Source organism: Mobula birostris, chromosome 20, assembly GCF_030028105.1.
Source record: "Mobula birostris isolate sMobBir1 chromosome 20, sMobBir1.hap1, whole genome shotgun sequence".
In the NCBI taxonomy this organism is placed as follows: Eukaryota; Metazoa; Chordata; class Chondrichthyes; order Myliobatiformes; family Myliobatidae; genus Mobula; species Mobula birostris.
The window spans coordinates 20,113,069-20,128,939 of NC_092389.1; the positions used below are offsets into that span (position 1 = coordinate 20,113,069).

At 41.3% G+C, this 15,871-nt stretch overlaps 2 long non-coding RNA genes across 3 annotated transcripts in view; both read left to right on the forward strand.

Moving 5' to 3' along the window:
• LOC140185099 (uncharacterized) overlaps positions 1-15,871 on the forward strand; it is a 118,006-nt gene that overhangs the window by 35,626 nt on the left and 66,509 nt on the right. The window lies entirely within an intron of this gene.
• The window catches only part of LOC140185100 (uncharacterized), a 73,199-nt gene that overhangs the window by 15,290 nt on the left and 42,038 nt on the right, over positions 1-15,871 (forward strand). The window contains exon 3 of one of the 2 annotated variants that reach the window (XR_011882500.1): positions 855-914. The exons of the other annotated variant lie outside the window; for it this stretch is intronic. This is a non-coding gene — a long non-coding RNA (uncharacterized lncRNA). The remainder of the gene's footprint in view (positions 1-854; positions 915-15,871) is intronic. 2 annotated transcript variants of the gene reach the window in all.

The following is a 15,871-nucleotide window of genomic DNA, read 5'->3' on the forward strand; positions in this document are numbered from 1 at the left end:
ACATTCAAACCAAGTGTGCTTACGTTAACACTATTACTATGTTGATGAGGAAAGCAATATAAACCATTAGGAGAGTCATCTAAAGTCTGCTCGCTTTGGGGTTATGAATTCAATCCATTTATTCCAAATTTGATAACATTTTTCTTTTTGAATTCTCAGAGAGTAAGTCATCTATTCCATTTTAAATATTTCCAAAATAATTTCATGCCAATCTTCTAATGTAGGTGATATTGGATTTAGCCACTTTCTGGTGATTGATTTCTTACTTGCCACTTAAAGGGCCTGCAGCAGTTTTGTATCTTTCTTCTATTCCAAAAACAATACATGCCCCAAATAGAGAGTCTCAAAGTTCAGAGGTAGGTGGGTCTTAAATACCTTAACTAACATTCTGTGAATACCTTTCCAATATAAATTTAATTTAGGACAATCCCAAAAAATATGGAAATAATTTGCCTCCTTGGAGCCACACCTTCTCCAACACATCACGTTTGTGTCATTAGATTTTTCCTGGTATGGGTCTTGAAGTATCTTATAATATTTTTCCAACAATGTTCTCTCCAAATCAAAGAGTTAGTCGAAGGCCACAGAAAGCTGCATATTTTCCCCCAGGTATCCTCTGAAAGTACCAACCCCGCTTCTTTCTCCCACTTCTCTTTAATATACAATGTGTTTTCATTTTTGGCATGAAAGAGGGCACTATATAATCGAGAAACTGATTTACTAGGTATTGAAATGCAAGCCGAATTCAGAATCTTGAAAAATTCTAATTCTACTGTTGATAAGTCTGTGTATCTACAACTCTGGTTAACATAGTGTCGTACTTGAAGGTACCTAAAAAAGTCATTATGTTCTAGGCCATGTTCTTCCTGCTGGGATTGAAAACTTTGTAATACGCCTTTATGTGTGAATGAGAGGTAGGTTGTAAAACCTTTCTTTATCCATAGTTGAAATCTTTTATCTCCTCTGCTGGGAAGGAATTTGGTATTGTATGCACACCCATCTGAAAAGTTTTAACATGTTATTGATTCCTCATGAATTAGCCACCTTCTGCCATACTTTTAAAGTGAGATTTATCCAGCTGTTTTTAAACTTTTCCAATTGGGCCATCAATCCTTTGTCCGCTATTGAAGCTTGTAGAGGAAAACTGTCAATCAATCCAAATTCTATTTCCTTCCATCTAGCCTTATATTCCCTATTGCACCAATATAACAGAGGGGTTATCTGTGAAGCATAAAAATAATTTCTCAATCAAGGAAGTGCCATACCTCTTGCTTCCTTCCTAACTGTAAGGTGTTAAATCGGATTCTCGGTTTCTTTCCTTGCCAGATAAAGCGGGAAATTCATTTGTCCCATTCCCTGAATTGATTATCGTCCACCTCCACAGGTAAAGTCTGGAAAAGAAAAAGTAACTGAGGGAGAATATTCATTTTTATGGTATTTATCATTGAATTTAAACTTAAAAAGGGGGTAAGATTCCATCTATGTATATCTGCTTTTATCTCTGAAATTAATGGCCCATAATTTACCTGTGACAATGTTGAAAGAACTTTTGGCAGGGTTATTCCTAAATATTTTAATGATTTAGCTTCCCACTTAAGATCATATGTATCCTGCCGTTTTTTGGATGTTGTATAATTTAGGGACATAACCTATGTTTTCTTTACATTAATTTTATAACCTGATATTTTCCCGAACTCATCCAGCAGTGTAAACAATCCTATAAATGATTTTTCTGGTTCGCTGAGATAGACTAAAACATCATCTGCGAATAACACCACTTTCTGTTCAATCCCTGCTACCTTGATACCTTTTACAATTTCACTCTGTCTTATTAGTTGAGCAAGAGGTTCAATGTATAGTGCAAAAAGGAGAGGAGAAATTGGGCATCTCTGTCTCATTCCTCTCTCTAAAATAAGGGAGTCAGAGAGATCCCCATTTGTCTTAATTCGAGCTGCAGGGCTGCCATATAAAGTCTGGATTACTTTAATAAACTTTTCTTGAAAGCTGAGTCTTCCTAACACTCTGTATAGGAATAACCAACTAACCGAATCAAAAGCTTTCTCAGTGTCTAATCCCACTACCATTGTCTAATCCCACTACCATTGTCTCTGTCCCATTCTTAGTAACCTGTTCTAGTCTGTGTAAAGTTCTCCTTATGTTGTCCTGAGTTTGTCTTTGTTGAATAAATCCAGTCTGGTCAAAGCAGATGAGGCCAGGTAGAAGCTTTTCCAGTCTGCACACTAATATAGATGTAAATAATTTGTAATCCAAATTAAGAACGCTGACCGGCCGGTAATTACCGCATTCTAGTTTATCTTTACCCTCTTTAGGGATAACTGAAATCATTTCTTCTCTCCAAGAAGGTGGAATTTCAACTCTCTGTCAGATCCAATTAAAGGTATTAAGTAATAATGGGACTAACTGTGACTTCAGCGATTTGTATCATTCTGAGGTAAACCCATCAGAACCTGGAGACTTTCCGGCCTTTAGTCTAGAGATGGCCGCGATCAGTTCTTTGGCAGTTACTGGTTCTAATAGGCATTCATTTTGTAAATCTGTGAGCTTGGGTAGATCTAAAGAATTCAGGAAAGTGTCTATATACGGCTCATTGGAAGCCCGGAGTTGAGAGTGCAGCTCTCGATAATATGTTTCAAAACTCTCTTGAATTTTCCCTATTGTTCTCTCCACAAGCTTTGTTTTTGGATTCTTTAATTTATGAATTGTATTGTCTGCTTGTTGTTTTCGTAATTTATATGCTAATAATCTAGCTGATTTACTTCCTACTTCATAATTCTTTTGCCTCAGATAAAGAAAATTTCCTTAAGTTTCCAATGTGTAAATATCATCAATTTCACTTTGCAGTTTCTTAATTTCCTGTTTTAAGTTAGAATTAATTTTTGTTGTTATCTACAACTTGAAGTTCTTTTAATTTTCCTTGAAGGTCTGCTAATTTTTGTGCATTGATTTTTTTCATGTGAGTGGTAATGGAAATAATTTTTCCTCTCGGTACAGTTTTCAATGTATCCCATAAAATCACTGGTGAAGTTTCTCCCGTGTCATTAAGATTTAGTTATTCTTTGATTTCTCCCCTTAATCTCTCCATTACTTTCAGGTTATTGAGTATATGTGAATTTAACCTCCATAGTGTTTTCCTCATTTTCCTTTCCAGGATTAGAGACATACCCACTGGGCTATGATCCGACAGATCAATTGTTGCAATATTTAAGTCTTTTATCCTGAGTCTATCTGTGTTAAATATAAAAAAAAGTCTATCCTTGAATAAGCTGAATGACGGAAAGAGTAATGTGTATAGTCTTTACTAGTGGGGTGTAATTCCCTCCATACATCTATAATTCCCAAATCCTCCATCAATGAATTCACTTTCCTAGTCAGAGGTTTATTCTGAGTAACTATTCTTGAAGAATCTAATGCAGGGTTTAACCTAATATTAAAATCCCCTCCACAGATTACTACCCCTTAAGAACTGACCATTAGGTCAAAAATGACCATTCACAACCTGGTGGAGCATAAACATTCAACAATGTTATTTCAGTACCTTCTATTCTTCCTGTGATTTTTACAAATTGTCCATCCTTGTCTTTAGTCTCTGAAATATGTTCATAATTAAGAGTACTTGATATTAAAGTAGCTACCCCTCTTTTGTGGCTCAATTTATATGATGAATAAAATACATGCTTAAAGCCTATCCTTTTTAATTTTGCATGTTCGGATTGGCTCATGTGTGTTTCCTGAAGGAAAGCTATTTGTGCCCTCTCTTTTTTCAATTTAGACATAATCTTATTTCTCTTAATTGGATTCAAAACCCCATTAACATTATAGGAAATTATTTTTACCAGTTCAATTTACATTTTTCTCTAATAGAAAAAAACACTCTCCTTTTCTAAACAAACAGTAAGCAATCCCTTCTCAACAGTAAACCAAAACATAAAACCACACCCTAGATATTTTTGAACGTATAACATTTGAAAATTTTCCCTGACTTCCAACAGTGAGGCCTGAGCACCGACCTGCCTCAGTTCAGAGGGATCACCTCTATCTTCACCCTGTGTTAGGGGGCCCTCCGCAATCTGAACAATCATAGAGAATTCTTTCCTCTTAACGTCTCGACCATATTGCTATCATTCAAGTTATTCTATCTAGTTTATTTTCAGTCACCAGCTTTCATTTTACCTTTAAGTCTGATTTACTCTTTTCAGTCATTTCTCTTAATTAATCTATACTCTCTGTACGTTCGCATCTGAATATTTGCAGCTTTTCCTTGTAGTTTGACACTCTAGTTCGCGTGGAGCGTCCTCGCCGCACTGGCTGCCATGACTTCTGTCAAATCGTCTCCAGTAATGACTCTGGTTGGGTGATCATTTTTATGGGTAGTCCCCGGTCCGCCAGGTCGGACGTTGCCTCGTCCACTGTATCGTAGGTTTTTGTCCCTTTGTCGTAAAAGACTCTTAGCCAAGTTGGATACAGAGTCAGGAATCTGATGTTGTTTTCCTTCAGGACCGTCCGTGCTTCCATATATTCCTTCCATCTGGCAAGGATCTCCGGTGCGTAATCGTGGTCAAAGCCGATTTTACAGTTGCTCCACATGAAACCTTTCTTTTGCCATGCCAGTTTAAACACTTCTTCCTTCGTTCTGTAACTGAGAAATCTGACCAGAATCGATCTGGGCTGGGCATCTGCCGGGGGTTGTGGTGCCAAAGCGCGGTGGGCCCTTTCTATCTGTAGGTCTTTTGCATCCGGTATATCAAGATTCTCTCTAAGCAGCTTCTCCACGAAGGGAATCACCAATCCGGGTTTACTTTCAGCTCCTTAGGGAACTCCATAGATCCTCAAAGATGGTGACGAATCAGCATACAGGAGGGAGATGGAAAATCTCTCTGACTGGTATCACAACAACAACCTCTTACTCAATGTCAGCAAGACCTAGGAGCTGATTATTGATTTCAGGAGAAGGAAACCAGAGGTTCATGAGCCAATCCTCATTGGAGGACCAGAGGTGGAGAGGGTCACCAACTTTAAATTCCTCAGTGTTATTATTTTGGAGGGCCACTCCTGGGCCCAGCACATAAATCGAATTATGAAGAAAGCATAGCAGTGCCTCTCTTTCCTTAGGAGATTCTGAAGATTCAACACGACATCAAAACTTTGACAAACCTCTACAGATGTGTAGTGGAGAGTAAATTGAGTGGCTGCATCACAGCCTGGTATGGAAACACCAATGCCCTTGAATGGAAAATGCAGCAAAATTAGTGGATGTGGACCCTCCCCACTATTGAACACATCTACATGAAACATGTCACAGGAAAGCAGCATCCATTAATAGGGACCCCACCACCCTGGACGTGCTCTCTTCTCACTGTTGTCAGTTGTAGAGGAGCCTCAGGACTCACACCGTCAGGCTCTTGAACCAAAAGGGATAACCTCACTCAACTTCACTTACCCCTTCATTGCAATGTTCCCACAAGCTATAGACTCGCTTTCAAGGACTCTTCATCTCATGTTCTCGATATTTATCACTTATTTATTATTATTACTTTCTTTTTGTATTTGCACAGTTTGTTGTCTTTTGAACACTGGGTGAATGGCCAAGTTGGTGAGGCCTTTCATTCATTCTGTTATGGTTATTATTGTATTATGGATTGATTGAGTATGCCCACAAGAAAATGAATCTCAGGGTTGTATATGGTGACATACATGTTCTTTGATAATAAATTTACTTATAACCTTGAGTATACTGTGATCACACCATTGATGCACAAAGATCACACAAGTGTGCTGAGAAAATTCAAGCAGTGGTGGATGCCCAAGGCTAAAGGATGTGTAACAGTTGTGATCCTTTTTAGGATTTGTCAACCTGCCAAACTTGGCTACTGTGCTCCACCCCTTGAACTTATGACTACAGATCAGGAAGAAATGACAATGGACAAAGCAGTGTGACGTGGTTTTTTTTCTAAAAAAGGAACGGGAAACTTCAGACACTGTGCCCACACACTATGATCCACATTATCCCGTGAAGCTTGCCTGTGATGCCTCACCTTATGGTATAGGTGCAGTCATGTCTAAGTGATAGAAGTGATAGAAGTGAACACCTCATAGTTTTTGCATGACATTCCCTTACTGCTGCAGAGAAAAATTACACACAGATTGACAGAGAGGCCTTGAGTCTCTTTTGGGGTGTAAAACTTTTCAACCAGTTTCAACCTGTATGGGAGAGAGTTCACCCTCATTACCAACCTTCAATCGCTAGTGTCCATTTTCAATCCACAGAAGGGTGTTTCACTAACAGCAGCAGCACAACTGCAGAGATGGACTCTGTTTCTTGGAGGACACAATTACAAGATCGAATTCAGGAGGACAACTAATCATGGAAATGCTAATGGATTGTCCCATTTACCCTTGGAAAAGGAAATATCTGAAAAATTTACAGAAAGGGCCCTCCTCTTGATGTATTCTCCCGAAGGCAAATTAAAAGTCTCCCCATTACAACAGAGATAATCCAAAGGGAAACCAGAAAGGGCTCCACACTGTCTCAGGTCTAGATGGCAACCCAAAATGTCTGGAATGTGCAGCATACATTCCAGTAACCCCATTTTTACCAGCACCGGGTTGAACTTGCCCTTAATGGGGGTTGCCTTATGTGGGGATTGAGAGTTGTTGTACCATCCAAGCTGAGAGATGAAGTGTTGGAGGAGCTACATACCTGTCATCTAGGTGCAGTCAAAATGAAAGCATTGGCTCGAAGCTTTGTGTGGTGGCCTGGGATAGATCAGCAGATCGAGCAGCTTGCCTTGCACTGCTTGGTATGCCAACACGTACAGACGATGCAAAGAGCAGCACCCTTCCATCCCTAGGAATGGCCTGCATTGCCCTGGCAGAAGATTCATGTGGATTTTGCCAGACCATTCATGGGCACAAATTTCTTGGTAGTAATAGACCTAGCTACAAAGCGGCTAAAAGTTTTCCCAATAGCCTTCACTACAGCCTCACGCATTGTTGATATGTTGAGAAGCCTCTTCTCAAAGACTGGTGTTCCAGGACACTAAGCCAGTGACAATGGACCACAGTTTATTGCTAAACAGTTTCAGTCATTCCTGAAAATGAATAGAAAAGACATATTACATCTGCACCTTACCGGCTACAAATGGCTTGGAGGTAAGGTTCGTCCAGAGTCTAAAGAAAGCATGGCAAGCAAAGTCAGCAGAGCTCACTACATTGACACTGAATCAGAAGCTCGCCAATCTCCTCCTTGCATATCGCAGTGCAGCACACGCTGACCAATAACTCACCAGCTTTGTTGTTCCTGGGTCATCACTTTTTCACTCACACTTGGATCTCCTCAAAACCAATCTCTGAGTGAGTATGCAGGACAAGCAGCTGAGACAAATAGCGGGCTCCTCAAAAAAAAAGGATGTTTGATGTTTCACTCCTGGACAAGCAGTCCTGGTGAGGGACTACAAAGGTGATCAAAAGTAGGTACTTGGAAAGATTAAGGACAGAACTGGACCACTTCCCTGCACAGTGGAGATTGCGTCTGATGTCATCTGGAGAAGACACAGCGATCAGTTGAGGAGATCAGTCAATTGGTAGAGAAGAAAGATGTCCAGAGCTGTCAGAACGACTTCCTGCCGTTCCAGAGTCAGCTCCTACAACCACCATGGAGGAGGTCCCAGAACCTGAGATTGTTTCACAGCCACAAGTCTCACCTGTCAAGCAGAGTGACCTTCCTTGTCAGGAAAGAAATTATCCCACAAGAGTAAGAAATCTTTGAATTAAATCTTCAGGCATGAATGGGACCATTTCAATTTTACTTTATAGTAGTTGTATTATATAGTATTCTGTGCATAATTTTTTCTCAACCCCTTGTGGGTGGTGTGTATGTGCATTTTTCCCTTAATCTCGGGTCCTCTACAGACGTCAGAGAGTTGAGAGTTTGGTGCAGTATTTGTGCTGTTCCTAGTAGTGTGCTTTTCTGGACTAAGATCTCAGATATTGTTCCCGGGATTTGTTGGAACTTTTCTTCCAGTCCAGGTGTCACAGCTCCAAGTGCTCCTATCAACACTGGGATTACTCTGGCTTTTAACCTTCCACATCCTTTCTATCTGCCTTTTCAAGCCCTAGTATTTCTCCAGCTTGTCATATACATTCTTCCTGATGTTACTGTAATTCAGGATTGCCACATCCACTACTATTGCATTCTTCTGTTCTTAGTCCATTAATACTACATCTGGCCAGTTGGCTAGCACCTGCTTATCAGTCTGTATTTCGAAATCCCACAGGATCTTAGCTCTGTCGTTCTCCACTACCTTCTCTGGTGTTTCCCATTTGGACTTGGGTGTCAGTGCAGATATTCCTGTACACAATTCCTGCATCTTGGTTGTACTGTTCAGTGCATGTTGTCCCTGCCTGCATCTTGCACCCTGCTACTACGTGCTGGATGGTTTCAGCAGATTCCTTACACACTCTGCACCTTGGGTCTTGTCTGGTGTGATAGACCCCGGCTTCAATTGCTCTTATGCTCAGCGGCTGTTCTTGTGCAGCCATGAGCAGCACCTCTGTGCTGTTCCTCAGCCCTGCCATTTCCAGCCATTGGTAGGACATTCATATGTCAGCCACCTCTGATATCTGGCGATGGTACATCCCATGCAGTGACCTGTCCTGCCATGGCCCCTGGTCCTCTGGTTCTGCTTCACCCATTTCCATATCCCCTGCTTACTGTCTGAGGTATTCTCCAGCAGTCCATCTTTAGGGGCCATCCTCCTGACATACTCATGGACATTTTGCATTTCTTCCAGGACTGTGGCCTTGACACTTCCAAGTCCCTGTCCTCTTTTACTCCAGCAAGTATACAGTCGCTCAATGTTGGACTTTGGATATAATCTTCAATGTATTGTTTGTAGTTTCCAGGTCTTTATGTCCGCAGCTTCTAGTTCGTTCCTTGGCCAGCACACTGTTGCAGCTGGGTATCTGATGACTAGTAGAGTGAATGTGTTGACGGTTCTGATCTTGTTCTTCCCATTCAGCTGGCTTTTTAGGACCTGTCTCATTCTTTGGAGGTACTTGGATATTGCAGCCTTCCTTGTGTCCTCATCGTGGCTTGCAATGCACCTGCAGGATACCCAGGTATTTGTTCCTGTCCTGTCCATCTGGTGTGTGGCCTTCAAGTAACTTTATCCCTTCAGTCTTGATGGGTTTGCATCTTTTCACTGCTGTCCAGCTGCACTTTCCCAGTCCAAATGACACCCCGATGTCTCTGATGTACAGCCTTGCAGGTGGATTAGTGAGGCAATGTCATACAGTTTGTTGGCATCCATGTACAGGAGGTGGCTAATAGTCACTCAACTCTTGAACACGTACTCGTACCCACTCTTTGAGATGATCTGGCTGAGGGGGTTCAAACCTGGTTGAAGGCCACATACCAGATGTACATTGTACATACCAGCAGTAGGGATAATGCATCACACTGGTATATCCCACATCTGATGGACACTTGTGCTATTGGCTTTGAGTTAACTTCTAGCATTGTCCTCCAGTGGCCTACTGAGTTCTTGACGAAAGTCCTTTGTGTCTTGTTGACCTTGTACAGAGACAGGCATTCCAGGATACTAGTGTGGAGCATTAAGTCAAATGTGTTCTGGTCGTCGAGCCAGGTTGTGCTTAGGTTGCTTTGCCTGGTCTTGGAGTCTCGCATGACTGCTTTGTCTACCAGCAGTTGGAGCTTGGAGTCTCTGGTTCCATTACTAATCCCCCTCTGAGCAGGCTCAGGAATTTACACACGTTCCTTCACCTTGGTGGCTATGATGCCTGATAGGAGCTTGCATGTTGTTGACAGACAGGTTATCGGCTGGTACTTTGATGGTGTTGTGTTGTTCCTTTGTGAGAATCCTTCATTATCAGTACTGTCCTTCCTTGAGTTAGCCAGTCAAAATAAGAGCCTACTTCAAGCAGCTGGTTCATTTGAGCTCCCAGCCGTGTAGGTAATGCTGATAGTTTCTTCAGCCAATAGGCATGGATCATGTCACACCCTGGTGACGTCCAGTTCTTCATACTTGCTACCTGTTGCTGGACATCTACTGCTGTGATGGTGATTGGTTCTTCCTCTGGGAGGTTGCAGAGGCTTGCTTGTAGGTCTTTCAGCCATTGGGCACTGGTGTCGTGTGATGCTTCTTTCTCCCATATACTCTTCCAGTACTCCTCAGTTGCTGCTTTGGTTGGTTCAGGTACTGGCATGTTGTGACTCTGGAACTCTGCAAATACTTTTCCTGGTTCTTTGGAGAAGAGTGCATTTATTCACTTAGCCTCTGTGTCCTTCGTGTCCTTCTGTATTCTTGTAGCCAGAGCTGTAAACCGTTGCTTGACAGCTTTCAGGGCTTTGGCTATGGACTTCCTTAGTCACCAAGATGCGTCTTTGATCTGCACACCTTTCTGCAGCTCAGTTAGTCTGCTGAGTTCCATCCTTGTGGTTTTCATCTTGGCTTGCAATAATCCAAACTCCTGGAGCAGTTGGGGGGTGGGGGCAGTTTACGACAGTACTCTCCAATGTATTTCATTTTGTAGCTCAGCTTTTCTTGGATTGTTGCTCCCAATGCATATATCAGATTATTGATCTCAGTTATGTTAGCGGTTGCAAATGTGAGTAGTGCTTCATTGGCTGTTTTTAGCATGCTGTCTAATGGAATTTTTTTCACCAAGTCTGGGGAGCCTAGTTTGTTCACTGGAGAGCAATATGTGATATATTTGTACTGAGATGCATTCTATATTGAGTTGGAGTTTATATCTAAGCAGGGAGCAGTGTCATGTATTTAATATTTCAGTAATATTTGAGTAATATTGTAAATATATTGTTGATTAAGCATTCTTTGTTGTTTTCATCATTCGCTATGGGTTGTATGTAAGAAGTATGTGAATGGCATACGTCATTTTGCCATCACGTCATACGTGATTGCTTCACTAAAGAAAAACTAAAATACAAGCATTCTGGGCTCCTTTGTTTTTCTTTCAATTCTATTCTGGAATTACAAAACATACCAAGGAGGTTTATCACTGTCAATTAGTGATTTTAACATGCACAAATCTAGGAAGCACAGTAAGAAATTTGTATTTATCAAAGATTTACAGGCAGCAATGTGATAATGAACAGGGAATTCATTTCTTTCGCAATGTTTGGATTATCAAAGAGTCTTAGATAACATGGAAACAGGACCACCAAGTACACGCTGATCATCGCACACTCATTTATGCAATCCCACACTACTGCCGCGTAACTATTAACCACAACATAAGGGGAAAAAGCCCTTGTGCTTCAAAATAGTGTCATGTGATTTTTTTTTCCATCCTAAGAGATGGGAAAGGACTCAGTTTATTGATTCTCTCACTTTGGCAGCATAAACTTGCTTTTGATGTGATATAAGCCGGCACATAACCCAAACATTATATTCTTTTTTTTTTGTCACTAAATAGTTCTAGCATTTCTAGTGGCTTCTGATAAGATCCCTAATTTCCAGCACTTCCAGAGACAACTGGCCCAGTTCCCTCATCATGAGTCACTCTGCAGCATATTGCAACAAGGAGAATTTTCATGCAATTGGAGGTTGGAGAACAATATTGAGATCCACAGTAAAGGAATCAGAGTGGCATGCAACCCATATTTCAGCCAGACACATTCTGCTTCAATCATCTTTTGCACTGCACATTAAGGTGTAAAGTAGGAATTTCTGATGTAAAATGAATATGTATTTTTTTCATGGCACATTCATGCTTCATGTCTGTGCAAGCAGAGAATTCCATAGTTATTGTTTTGATTTGCAGGCATGGTTTCCATTCATCATCACACAAATTCTTTAACTGCTATTCATGTGAACCTTGACGTACTTTATGGCAGATGAAGGTAGCATGCACTTCTGTGACTAATAAAGAGCAAAGAGAGCAGAGAAGATAAGCACCTGTATCAACAGAGTGAATAATGATCTAGATAGATTGCAACTAGCTGGAATATTATTGTATCATAATGTAATGGACTGGATTAATCAGACGCAACATTTCAAATGTCTAGAAGATGTGGTAGTAAGTGTACAAGCACAACAGAGAAACTTAAGCCTAATTTATTATCATAAAATAGAAAGCACAAATAAATCAACAAAATACTATGTAGCAAGCCACAAAGGTTTCAGGTCTCATGCTCCTCAGTCCCCACTTGATCGTTGCTGTTGTTGGGGGAGCTCCAAATTCGGACTTGCTTGTGAAACCACACCTTGGTTAAAGGTACTGATCATGATCCGACCCCACTTGAAGTCCAAGGAAACAGGGAAAGGCACTCCAATAAATATGAGTTTCAAAAGCACAGAGCAAACACGAGACAAACTCTTTTATCTATTGTCTCAACATAGCCTGTCTTTTTTAAAACACATCTCATGTCCATTATTGGAGTGTTCAATGTAACCTCATAGATCAATTAAACATCACAATGGTCACTCCTCATTATCTTATAACACACAGCATTCCTTAGGACTTACAAAAGAACATTAATATTGCATATAATCAATAAGCACAAATGCAGATGCACACTTAGAAAGAATCCATCAACCTATCTCTCAAAATAACCAATAGACATTGATAGACCTACAGTTTTTACCTTGCACAGACACTTCATAAACATTGCAGGGTTTAACAGACCCTACATGCTTCTGGTTTACAAAGAGCTAAATTGATATTTTACCCTCCAGACATTCATTGAAATGTTTTACAAAATTTAATATAACACACATAACGTACAATATAAACAAATCACAAACATGTTAAAAATGAATGTTTCCAGCAAATGCATTCATTATTCTTCAAATTTAGTTCAAACAGTTTCTTCCATCCTTCATTCAAAATTCTGAAATTTATTTTCATTAATCAAGCTCAATCCCACATTTGCTAAACTGGAAGTAAGATTGAAATCCTTAACTCAAAACCAAACTGTGGTAAACAGTTGATCTCAGCAGCACTCGGCATGAATTGATTACGTACAGGATCTCCCTGGGATGACTGCACTCAAATTCAAAGTAAGGTTTTACGCGTTTGTACACTGCCTCCGGCCCAGGGGAAGAGTATGGGTGGTCCGTGGGTGAGCCCCATGAGCAACTGTAACATCCTGTCTGGATTTCACCCAACAGTTAAGGTTAAAAACATAAGACCATAAGATGCAGGAGCAGGATTAGACCATCTGGCCCAGAGAGTCTGCTCTGCCGTTTCATCATGGCTGCTCCATCTTTCCCCTCAGCCCCAATCTCCTGCTTTTTTCTCGTATCCTTTCATGCTCTGACTAATCAAGAATCTATCAACCTCTGCCTTAAATACACATACAGACTTGGCCTCCACACCCACATATGGCAACAATTCCACAGATTCACCACCCTCTGGCAAATGAATTCCTTCTCATCTCCATTCTAAAAGGATGCCCCTCTATTCTGAGGCTGTGTCCTCTGGTCTTAGATTCCCCCACCATAGGAAACATCCTCTGCACACCCACTCTATCGAGGCCTTTCAATATTCAATAGGTTTCAATGAGGTCTAGTCACAATTCTTCTGAATTCCAGTGAGTATAGGCCCAGAGCCATTAATCGCTCCTCATGCGACAAGACTCTCAATCCCAGAATCATTTTTATGAAACACACATCAAAGTTGCTGGTGAATGCAGCAGGCCAGGCAGCATCTCTAGGAAGAGGTACCTCTTCCTAGAGATGCTGCCTGGCCTGCTGCGTTCACCAGCAACTTTGATGTGTGTTGCTTGAGTTTCCAGCATCTGCAGAATTCCTGTTTGCATCATTTTTATGAACCTTCTTTGAACCTCTAGCACATCCTTTCTTAGATAAAAGGACCTAAACTGCTCACATTACTCCAAGTGAGGCCTCACCAGTGCTTTATAAAGCCTCATCATTACATCCTTGCTTTGATATTCTCATCCACTTATAAATGAACGCAAACATCATATTTGCCTTCCCCACCACCAACTCAACCTGCAAATTAACCTTCAAGGAAACTTGCACAAGGACTCCCAAGTCCCTTTGCACCTTAGACTTCAGAATTTTCTCTCCATATAGAAAATATTTTATCCTTTTATTTCTTCTTCCAAGGTACATGACCATACAGTTCCTGAACACTCTATTCCATCTGCCATTTCTTTGCCCATTCTCCTAATCTGTCTAAGTCCTTCTGTAGCCTCTCTGCTTCCTCAAAGCTACCTGCCCCTTCACCTCTCTTGGTATTGTCCTCAAACTTGACCACAAAGCCATCGATTCCATCCTCCAAATCATTGACATATAACATAAAAAGAACCGGTTCCAACGAAGACCTCCGTGGAATACCACTAGTCACTGGCAGCCAACCAGAAATGGCTCCCTTTATTTCCACTCTTTGCCTTCTGCTTATCAGCCAATGTTTTATCCATGCTAGTATCTTTCCTGTAATACCATAGCCTCTTAACTTGTTAAGCAGCCTCATGTGTGGCACCTTGTCAAATTCCTTCTGAAACTCCAAGTACACAGACATTGTCAAAGGCCTTCTGAAAATCCTTTCCAAAATGTTCATGAAAGGAGAAGGCCGCACAGATTTGAGATTGTTTGCAGCTAGACTATTGCCAGCACTAATTGAAAGGATTCTGCTGTCAGTGTGACTTGATGACATGGATTAAAAATTGAAAATGATATAAGAACCTGCCGATCCTAAAAATCTGGAAAATAAATGGAAAGTGCTGAAAACACTCAACAGATCAGGCACTATCTAGGGACTTGAAAAAGAAAATAATATTTCAGGAGTGAAAAGTAGCTATCAGCTAGAAAACAAAGAGTTTGGCAGAACTGGACCTCATCCTCAATGATTTTAACTTTGGCCCCTCCCACTTTCTTGAGACTTGAGGGGTAACCATGGCAACCGCATGGGCTCCAGCTATGCTTCCTCTTCATTGGCTCTGTAGAACAGCCCATGTTCCAAGCTTTCCCTTGCACTGCTTCCCAACTCTTCCTCTGCTGCATTAATGATTGCATTGGTGCTGCTTCGTGCACCCATGTCAATTTCATCAACTTTGCTTCTAACTTCCACTCTGCCCTTAAGTACACTTGGACCATCTGACACCTCCCTCCCCTTTTTTGATCTCTCTGTCTCCATCCTGAGAGACAAACTGTCAATCAACATCTTTTATAAACCTACCGATTCACACGGTTATCTTGACGATAACTCTTCCCACTATCTCATGTGAAAAAATGCTATTCCATTTTCTCAGGTCCTTCACTTCCACTGCATCTGTTCCCAGGATTGGCTTTCATTTCCAGGACGTCAGTGTTGTTCGCATTTATCAAAGAATGGGGTTTCCCTCCCTCCACTATTGATGCTGCCATCACTCACATCTCTTCCATTTCCTGGACATTTGTGGGTTGTCTATTTTGTCTGGTGCTCTCAATGCAGCCTCCTCTACATTGGTGAGACGCATCGTAAATTGAGGGACCGCTTCATCAAGCACCTCCATTCCATCCACCAAAAGCTGAACTTGCCGGTGGCCAAACATTTTAACTCCCACTTCCACTCCCATTCCGACATGCAGTCCATGGCCTCCTCTTGCGCCAAATTGAGGCCACCCTCAGAGCTGAGGTGCAACACCTTATATTCAACCTGATAGGAGAGAAGAGTAGGCCATAGAGAAAGGGAAGAAGGAGGTGACCGGGGGGGGTGGAGGGGAGGGAGTAATAGGCAAGTGAGAAGAGGTAAAAAGTCAGAGTGTGGAATGGGGTGGGGAAATTTTTTTAACTGGAAGGGGAAATCGATATTCATGCTATCAGGTTGGAGGCTACCCATACGGAATAGAAGGTGTTGCTCCCCC